The sequence below is a fragment of the Gavialis gangeticus genome, unplaced genomic scaffold (assembly GCF_001723915.1).
Source record: "Gavialis gangeticus isolate Ggan-Ray unplaced genomic scaffold, GavGan_comp1, whole genome shotgun sequence".
Classification (NCBI taxonomy): Eukaryota; Metazoa; Chordata; order Crocodylia; family Gavialidae; genus Gavialis; species Gavialis gangeticus.
The window spans coordinates 20,323,682-20,334,257 of record NW_017729000.1 but is presented as its reverse complement, the minus strand read 5'-3'; the positions used below and the strand labels follow the sequence as shown (position 1 = coordinate 20,334,257).

Genomic DNA, 10,576 nt, shown 5'->3' with positions numbered 1-10,576 from the left:
TGAGGAAATGGGAGAATTCTCCATCAACGGGAGTTGCCAGGTGCTGTAGTGTGCACGATTCCCCACCTGTAAAATGGAACAATACCTTCCTCTAGGAGGTGAGTTGATTAAAAAGCTTACAGCCAGAGGGAACACAAATCTACAGCAGCAAAGTGTTACACCCAAGGGAGATTTCCCCTTTCTATTGTTTACAGTGCTACCCTCTTGCATAAGAAAGGCAGCTGTACACAGGATTTGGGGATGCAGAAATATCACATTGATGAACACACTGAATTAGCTCTTTCCCTGTGTACCTTAGATTCACCATTTTTCTAGCCAAAGCTTCCCAGCCTTGGATCAGTCCTGGCCAGCTGTAGGCCTCCTGATTGGAGAGAAAACACCCTTTAGCTGGGTTTTGCACTCCTAATTGCCTGATATCAGGGGAGCTGCTGTAGATGCTAGACCGCAACACAAGCCCAATGCCTATAGAAAGCTCAGACAATCATAATTGCCCTACAGGTGCAAAGCATCAATAATCAGCAAGGAGAGCAACCCCTTGAAATCAAATAAAGCTAGAGACATTGGTAGGTACTAGTGTTTATCTGCTGTTACTAGTACTGGCCTACACTCCACCTGCTTCCTCTAGGATGTGCTCTCATAACAAGTAGGAGAGAGCATATACACATATTGGGAAAAGCTATAAAAAAGCTTAGCAAGATATTAGCAGATATTTGTCCTGCCAGGGGATAAGAACATTGTTATCAGTGAAGTTAACTTGTTCTTTAACAGCTGAGTTTTCTATGTGCTGTCAGCTCTACATATTGCCTTGAGACTTGTACTGCCTTCTCAGGACTCACTGGGACTAGTGGTGCATGTTTTGAGGTAGCTTGAGCAAAGGCCTTCCACAGCACAGTGCTCCGGGAGTCCAGAGACATAGCAATATTATGGTTCTTATAGTTTTGGGGTGCCCATGCACTGAGAGGATCTGTACCTTTCTTGCAGATTGCCCTCACTTTCTTTGACAGGAGGGGATGTATGGAATCAGTTTGTGTATATCCTGTACAACCTCCTTGAAATGTACCTGGAAACTTGTTTTATGATCAAAAAATTTGTGCTCCTCCAGATCTTTCTGCAGTTTCATCATCTGACTCTCTAAGCAGCTGAAGGCAAATAGAGCTGTACTCTCAGATGAAGGCTTATGGCCTTCTGCTCAGGATCATTGCAGCACTCAGAGTTGTGGCTCTTGGAAGAAGAGAACACAGGATATTGGACGGGGGAAAAATGTGCTGGAATGAAATAATAGGAGGAAACCCTGTTGAATCCAGCCTATATACATCTCTCTATATTGTGTTCCTATAGGATTCCTGCAGTGCAGAAGGGTTGGTGGAGGGTTTTTGGGGAGGTATGTCATAGGCATTTAGTTTGCATGGATCTTTCACCTTGTGAATTGCACTCTGCTTATAACTTAAATGAACCTGAAAGGTGAAAGCAATATTCAAAAGACATGCCAAGATTTTCCTGGTTTCCAGCGAAAACTCTAATGCTTTCTCAAAAGTAGTAAACAGGAAGAGTTCATTTGAAACTCCACCCAAAAGTTGGTCTCAGTTCATTAGATCCACAGCCCAAGTTCACTTCCGGGTTTCACAAATGCAGATCTTGAGGCAGTCCCGAGAGCTTCACCTACTTTCCTGTTTTTCCCATTGTGGAAGTTGCGGCATTCATAGCTGATATTTCCCTGCTGAGGCTTTACATGTGCCCTGCTCCTAGTGTGGAAATCAAATGCAGAGTTTCCTTATGTAGAATTTGGGTTTTAAAATCCTGGCCTTGGGTGGCAGAGGAAGGCAAAGTACAAAAAGGGAGATGAAGTGCTCGTGTTTAGATTCTCGCCCAGTCTCTTGCCAACAACAGAATATCTACAAAAGTCTTTGGGATAAATGGACCCCTCCAATGACCTGATATGGGTGTTTTTCTTTTCTATTTTTTAGAGTGCCAGACTCCATACATAAGTCCTTAGAAAGGCAAATGCTTCCAATCCCACAAAGAAGACAACATTGTTTACACCTATTTAAAAAATAAACCACCTGTAGCCAAGACTACAGCCACCTTGTATTTTAAAGCCATCATTCAAGATTTGTTACTTGACAGTTCCTGTCTAAAGCTACAATATATGCTGCATTTATTGAAGTTCTATATGTCAAACTAAATAACAAAAAAAGAAGGGGAAGGAAAAAAAAACCCTATGAACGCATCTCATTTTAAAAACTGAAGCAAAATCAGCAAGGAATCACTTTCAGCAGATCAAGTAAAATTGTGTCTTGGGCATGGAACCAAAGTTACAACAGGACAAGCTATCCCTGCCATGCAGGGGGGTCATTTTAAGTGTAACAACGACATCCCATGAAAGGATCGCTAATAAAGGGACAGAGCAGGAGAAATGCATTCAAAACTTTGAGGGGATACTGACAGTAAAACATTCAGTTTGAAACATCTGGCTTTCTAACTACAGGGAATCTCTCTCTCTCTCTCTCTCTCTCTTTTTGGTTTAACTCAGGAACAATGACAGCTGCAATGTGAACAAAAGGAAAAAAAAATATGCACTCTGTTTTGTTTCATGAAGGGGCAGAACCTGGGCATCAGATAGGTGGTGGGGACATAACCATACCACCGCCACGAGTGGCAAGGGAAGGGAAGGATGTCGGTGATGACTGACATCATGAAGATTTCTAACCACGCTAATGAAGATTTCTGACCATACTGTAGCCTTACCTTTCTTTACGATCCCTCTACAGAGAACAGCGCGTTAACTGGTAGATACTTTTTGAATGTTTTGTGGCTGGCACAGAAAAAAAATGACCAGGCTTGGTTTTATTAATGTTTCTAATACTGCATGTAGAAACATAGAAATGGGGCTCAAAAATGGCTCCTAAGAAAGTGTGTCAGAGGGAGAAACTTGTGTTACCCCCTCCTGCAAAAAGCTGACTTCCCAGTTTGTCTAAATTTGTATGCTGATTAACATTGGAAACTGTTACAGATATCTCAGTTTGGTTTGTCAAAATAACATTTTGTTAGCTGGCTTCCTGACCAACAGTACATAAACCAAAAACAAGTGAAAGATGGGCAAATGCACGCCATGTGTAAGACTTTGAGGCTGGTTCTATTTTTATGATTAATGAAGGGTGAAACGGTTTGCCTTTCAACGTATGACCTACTTCCCTAGTTGCAAAGCATGGGATCCCATCTTCCCAACCTAACTCGGGTCACACGCATCACCCTAGTAAATCAATGCAACCAAACCTTGAGACGTACCAAACACCTGCAATGCACATCAAGGACTAAATCTACATCTTGGGAAGGGGCAGAGGCCACACGTCTAACAGATCAGGAGGGAAGCAGGAGAGGTGACTTCTGCCTGTCTCTTGCTAACTTGCTGTTTGACACATACAAGCCACATCACCTCGGCTAGCCTGTTTTACTTCCCACCTTGGTAGTTTTTTAGGGGAACAAATAGGATTTTGCCCAACACAATAAGATTTTGATTTTGGCTGGTACCTCCATGTGCTGTGGTAATACCAAAAAATAATAAGGGCCAGCATACAGGCTGTATGTTATTTCCATCCTCAATGTTGGGTTTATGTTGGGTTTAAACACAGCATTTCATCAGATCTCAAAGCACTTCATAAAGGAGGTCCACACCATTTTACAGATGAGAAAACTGAGGCACAGAGGTAAAATGACTTGCTGAAGTTTACCCCAGCAGGTCACTTGTAAAATCTGGTTCTCCTGAGCCCCAACCATTAGTCCATGTTGCTCAGGTCTTGCACCTGACCCTTCGCAAGGAGCCTACGTCATGCCAAGTTTGAAATGCCCAGACCCTCCCACATTTGCATATGGGACTTCTCACATACATAAGGACGATTCATCCACGTGGATTGCAATACCAGATCTCCTCCTACAGGAAGCCCAATCATCATCATTTACTGTATGCCACATGCTGGTGCTGGGCCTCGCATCCAGTTTGGAAGCTTGTTGTGCATGATTGCTTTTTTTTTTCTCCTCAAAATAATTTAAAGAATAAAAGAACCTCAACTTCATAAGCAACCAGTTTAGCAAAAAGAGTGCACTGAATTCTGCATTAGGATTTGCATTCATTGTTTCTTCTTAAACCGGACCAGTAGACAGACATGCTGAATTAATGCAATTTCACTACAACCTGTCTGTTCAGAGGAGACTTCCTCTCTGCCTCCCCCTCTCCTCCCCCGGTGTAGAAGAGTCTATGCATCAGGTTAGCTTAAACCTACCATATGTGCTTTCCGTGGGTGCTGGTAGCAATAGAGAGTTGTAACTTCAGATCCAGGTCCATGACATTTTCCCACATTCATGTGCTGTTATAGCACTGAGCAGCCTTTGCCCTTATTTATCGGTTGCAAAGATGAGTTCCTTCTCCTCTGTTTTGCCTGTGCCATTACTTTTTTTTCTGTGTGTCTTTCGGTGTCCTGTGAAACCTCAGGCCAAGCATAGAAATCAAATGAGCTGAGGGTTAAATGTGGCATATTACTGGCTTTTACCTGCCATCTTCATTCACGTGAGTAGTCACAGCAAAGTCCCAGGCAAGACATAAGCGAGAGTGGTACCCTGTGTTCTGTGATGTTGCATTACCTCATTAGAGCCTGTGACCTCAGTTTTGCTACAAGACAGCTTTGGTCTCACCCCAGATCACTTGGTTTCAGTCAATAAAAGCAAACATTTGTAAGGCATATAAAAATGCCAGGTATCAGAATTAACTTTTGAATCCATTTGGGACAGCTTTTCTCTTTAGACCTTCTGAAATGTATTATATATCCTAATGAATCTTTGGCTCCTTCCTGCACCCTATAATGCATCTGCTTTCAGTGCCTTGTCTCTGATTTGTATGTCTCATTTCTGACTTCTCCACTGGCAGAGTTGATGGGTACCTCATGCTTCAGTAATTTTTTTTTCCTTCTGTGTATTAATTAACTGCTTGGCCCTTGGGAGAGGGGTTGGAAAAAAATGAAGTTCACTAAACAAAACATTTAAACATTTTCAATGGCACTTACACACCCAAATCAAGTACATGGATATTTAAGAGTAAAAGCTGAGTTGAGCATCCTTACTGCAGAATTTTACAATAATAGAAATACTGCAGTACCACCTGTGGATGATGGAGCATTTGGATTGTTACTGCAGCATGCTTTTTGTACTTTCTTTTTATAAGGGCCTGTCACAGGATTGAGCTCTAAACACCTAATTCTCCATATGTAATTGCCATGTGCAAGTTTGACTCATGGTAAATGCAAGTTGTTGCACATGTGAAATTGGAGAAGCAAACTTAGAAGCAGGAGTTGGGATGCCTTTGAAAATATGGGACAGTGGATATTCCTATGCGCAGTACAGGACATCCAAACCCCATCTAAGCAAACTTGTTGGAAGCTCATGTGTCCCCCACCTCTGGTATATCACAATCAATACACATAACATTTATTTCTTTACAGCGTTTTTATCTGATTTTGATCTGACATCAGATCTTGCCATTAATTTGTTACCTGTGTGTGGGTGTGGCTTTGGTTTAATGCATTATTTCTGCCTGCGATGCTCTTGACTAAATGGATTATATTCTGTCCTCTCTTAAATATGTGCAACCCCACTGACTGCAGTGGGACCAAGGAAGTTATTAACCCGAGGTCAGCATGTGGCCCATTGTGTTTTAAAGGCAATGTTACAAGCAGTTTTCACAGACCAGACCTGCTGTCATTGATTTCAGTGGCTAAACCCTCCTTGGATTCAGTGGAAGTAAGCTGAGGCCTGATGATGGCAACAGACAGTGTTGGGATCAGTCTAGGAAAAAATTACCATTGCTTGAAGCCCCCTGTAACAGCTGATGTATTCCAACACTGTCATGGTAATTACATGGTGTATGTGTGTGCATGCTCATCCTCTCTCTCGCTCACACACACACACACACACACACACACACACACTCCTTTTGATAGGCCTCTGGATGAGTTAAACAATCCATCATCATCTCTCTGTGGATTGTAAATGTCCTGTGAGAGACCCCTTGCAATGGACTGCTAGATTTCCTCCAGCAGCCTGAAAAACAACAGCTGTTTCACACCTCTGTAACAAACTGTGCCTAATACCCACCCATTGACATCAAGTATACAATCTTTCTACGGTGAGCCAGATCAAAATCAGTTCAGCTTTTAATACACAGACACACACACACACACACATACCCATCTATATATATATATATGTATGTTGTGCATATATATATACACACACACACATATATATATATCTCTACCCCTGATGTATATAGTAGTTTGTTGTTATAGCTTATAAAAGTGTACTTCCAATCCTAGAAATGATGACTTGGGCCAAGGGTTGTTCAAATGACACAACTGATAAACCCCTCGTGGTTTAGTTTTTCATTCCATTGCCTATGTGATGCTTTTTCTTTCTTTGATCACTGTCCTGCAGCATTTTTCCTGCTTTTTCTGTGTTGTTCCTGAAGTCCACTGAAGCAGAGTATTGAGAATCGTCTCTCAAATTAGCCTTGTAGAACAGCCAAAAAAAAAACAGTCATGACTATTTGCTAGCCTTTTGGCATGGCAAACACAGGGTTTCCAAAGGGCAATAAGCTATTGTGCACAGGTCAGCAGTATTAATGTCAGCAGGGGTCACAGTTCTGAGATCGCATTTTGAAATGCCTAGAGATGTATGTGCTAAACCTTCCATCGTAATCATAGTGGGAAGATCCTCTGAACCACCAAATTTTCAGTTCAACTGATTCTCTTGTGAACTGAACTGGCCAGGCCTTCATTCTCACTGAGGCTGGGTTCATTAAAGAGCCTCCTAGCCTTTGGCGACCCAGTAGGGTTTCCTTTTCTCCTTTGCATCAGCACCTGTACATATTTTGCTCCCATTTTTGTGTCTCTTCCCTAAAAGAACTGTAAATGAATTGGCAGAATGACCCTTTGATAAACACTGAACATGTATATGTATTATATGTATTAACGTGTAGATGAGAATCCTTACTGTATGTAAAGTTTTATGAATGGTTATTTTTTAATTTATGTATTTAATATAGGATTCAATGACCTCTGGTGTTTTAGTTTGTATAAAAAAATAAAACAGGAGCATTTTTAAAAACTTCACTTTACATTCACTGACATGTTCAGAATCTGTTTGGTTGGCACATGGTAGCGATGAGGGGGCAAAACACTGCTCCTCTCCCTGCTCATTCCCACTTGCTAAGAGGAAGGCCTGGCTATTGTAGTAGGGCAGTCAGGTGTTGTGATCTGGTAACATAACACAGGCTCAGTCCTAACCTTACGAAGGGGTTCACTAGTGGCATAACTTATCATTTTGGCACCCTGGGCAATGGGGTAAGGCAGGGAGGTGGGGGAAGGAGTGATGAGCACTTCTTCACATACATGAGCTGCTGCTTCCTCAACACAAGCTCCCCCAACACAAGCTACAGCAGTGGTGGCACCAGCTCCCTGGGGCTGCCATTCTGGTGCCCCCTCTAAATTGGTGCCTAGGGCTGATACCTTGCTTGCCACCCACCCCCACCCCCCAAGTTACACTGCTGGGCTTCGCCAGATTTTGTACTTTAGTAGAGACATGGGGGCTAACTGTTTCAAAAGATAGGGGAGGGAAATTCTTTTCTCCCCAACCTATGTGTAGACCAAACCTGCTAATATTTTGTCTGCAAGTGGAAATTGTTTCCCCTCCTAGGCTTGTACTGACAAGACAGACAGGAGCGGGCCGGCAGTCTGTTTGTCTTTAGAGAATCAAAATCCAGTTCTCCAAGGGGGTTTCCGCAAGGCCTTTCCGCATGGTCACGACTACCCAGTGCTCCTGCAGGGAACGCGTGTTGCATACCTCCTGTCACCTGTCTGTGCTGGTGTGTGCCATGGAAACATCACACAAGCACGAAGATAAGCAGCTATTGGAAAACTGGTGCCATAATCCTTTTTCTTTTTAATACTAAACACACAGCCTGTGGCAATACCTAGGCCTATAGCATAAATAACTCAATCGCATGGTAGCCATGGGGGTGTTGTGACCGACTGCATTGGTGGGAGGAACATCCAATAGTCCCACTCATACAATCCTGCTTCTCCCTCATGTTGCAGGGTTGTTGGTTGTAGCCGTGTTGGTCTAAAGGACATCGACAGGCAAAGCTCTTTGGGTAGACGTGATATCTTTTATTAGACCAACTGAGTAGTTGGCAAAAAGTTCTTGGCAAGCTTTCAGGAGCAGTCGCCCTTCTTCCTATGCCAGCAGAGACTCCCTATGCCTGAAGAAGGGTGACTGCATCCGAAAGCTTGCCAAGAACTTGTTTCCAACTGCCCAGTTTGTCTAATAAAAGATATCACATCTATTCAAAGAGCTTTGCCCACTTCTCCCTCAGACATTTCCCTTGGCAGGTTTATCCTTGGCAGGATTTCATTATCTATAGCTATGACCTAACTAACTTCTTGCCTTGAGTGAATCGGCCACAGGCTTCCCAAGGCTCCAATGGCTTTCTAATAGGCCCATGAAATTTTTATGGAGGTTTTAAAACGAAACTTTCCTTTTGAAGAGTACATTCCATTAGGGTCAAGGTTACTGTCTCAGCTGCATGTTTCTGCAGCACCCTCGACACTCACATTACTGCTGCATAGTAAAGAGCTCCGTGACTGTACTCTGAAGTGACTACAAAAAAAAGAGCTTAAAACATCTTGGAGCAGTACGCTCTCATTACGGCTGCAGGCAGTGACATCTATAACCCCCACACAAGCAAATAAATCCTGGGCAGTTTTATATGCTCAGGGAGTGTGATTTGAGTTGCAACGGATTATGACAACTTTTTATAGCAACACAAATTATCTGATAAATACTGTAGGCTTGTTGTGGTATCTCAAAACATCTAGCATTGTATGTGGTGATAAACAACTGGAACAAGGGCACTACTTTTTCAATGGTTAATAAAAACCATAAAAGATAAACATGTTTATACTAAATACGGTGTACTCTCATTCTCTCTGCTTCTGCATGTCTAATCTACCTGTTCCCCAAGAAAGCAAAATCAGCAATTAGCTGCTAGCTCCCTTAAAGTCTTAGCAGGTTTCTGGTTTAAAAGGAGATCATTAAGTTGAGATGTACTTTAACTCGTGGTATTTGACCACTGAAATCTGGAGTGTTGTTGTGACACATCATCATAAAACTGGGTCTATTTGAAAAAGTGGGTATTGGTTTGGTTTGGGGTGTCAATGATCTCAGCATTCTCAGTATTCAGGGGTCTTGGTTTTGGGTATTTCTTCTAACCACCTTTATAGCAAGGCACCATCCCCGTATATGTACCCTCATCTTTTCTGTTGTGGTGTTTCTAATCAGCGTTGGCTTTCTCATACACCCAGTCTCTGCCATGCAGAGATTCAGCACCCAAATAATAGTATATAGCCCTTCCTCTTGTCTCAGAGTTATATCCTATTTATATGCAATCCCAAACATGACTACAGGAAACATCAAGCTGGCATTAAAATAGGCCATGAATATGGCTACGTCAGTGCTTTGATGAAGTTCCTAAGCCTCATCACACGATGGCAGCATTCTTCTTCCAGCCTTTTCCTCCCCCTCCCCAGATATGGGTTGGGTCATTGGCAGTCTAAAGAAGTCTGTGCAGCTTTTCTTTGTGAGTTTCAAAACCCAATTTCACCCCTCAATTTCCTCTCTATATTTGTTCCTCCCTTTAAGTGTACGTGCAAAAGAGATGTTAATCACAGAACAAGTCTTGGCTTATTCTGCTGCTATATTTGGTCACAACTTGGGAAAAAAAAGTCTACTCAATAGACTCATTTTTGCAAGGATCTACTATGTCTCATGTCGGAGACTGGGCTGGCTCAGCAAGGGCAGATGCAGTAAATTAACTTCCAGATCTAACAGACTCAGCATTCAGAGTGAGCCTTGGAACTAATTAATTACACATACAACAATTCAGTCTTGCTCTTGTGCCAGATGAAAAAAAAGGGGGAAAGGTCAATCTGAATCACTCCCTAATTTTTAGAATGTGAAGACATGATTTTTTTTGCCTCTGTTTGTAGACATAAAAGAATAATTTGGAGTGTTTAGCTTTTTTTCTCCCTGTGGGATGCTCTTGTGGTAGTGTCCTCCCTATGATTTTTCTCAGACTCATCCACTTGAGCCATTAATACACTTTGTGCCAGGTTATAATCTCAGTTACACTTAGGGGGTAAATACAGAATGATGCCTTTGGCCACGTCCAGAAAAGTGCAGACTTTTGGTTCCCCAGGGAATGCCTGTGGCACATGGCAAGTGATCCCAGGGGCAGTAGGGGACTCCAGCAGCTTACCTGGGGTCCGGGAGGCCTCATGGGGCTGCAGCAGCAGTGATCCTGCTGGGCAGAGCCTAGCTGGCAGCCACAATGTGGCTCCAGGTGGCCCAGATCCAGTTTTCAGCTGCCCGCTGCCCATTCATGTGCTGCTGCACGTTTTTTTTCCCACCTTTTTTTACCCCTGGATATTCAAGGGTCAAAAAAATCTGCGGAAAAAAGAATGGACCAGCGCAC

At 42.7% G+C, this 10,576-nt stretch overlaps 1 protein-coding gene and 1 long non-coding RNA gene across 2 annotated transcripts in view; one reads left to right on the top strand and one right to left on the bottom strand.

Moving 5' to 3' along the window:
- Positions 1–4,048, top strand: part of JAKMIP2 (janus kinase and microtubule interacting protein 2) — a 187,039-nt gene extending 182,991 nt beyond the window's left edge. Inside the window, exon 22 of the mRNA XM_019506389.1 lies at positions 1,965–4,048. The gene's annotated coding sequence lies outside the window, so the exon portion shown is untranslated. The remainder of the gene's footprint in view (positions 1–1,964) is intronic.
- LOC109290020 lies at positions 2,491–7,487 on the bottom strand. Its single transcript, XR_002095490.1, has 3 exons — positions 5,948–7,487; positions 3,282–3,292; positions 2,491–2,512 (listed from the first exon to the last, which is right to left on the bottom strand). It is a non-coding gene; the product is annotated as an uncharacterized LOC109290020 (long non-coding RNA).
- Positions 7,488–10,576: the final 3,089 nt, after the last annotated feature.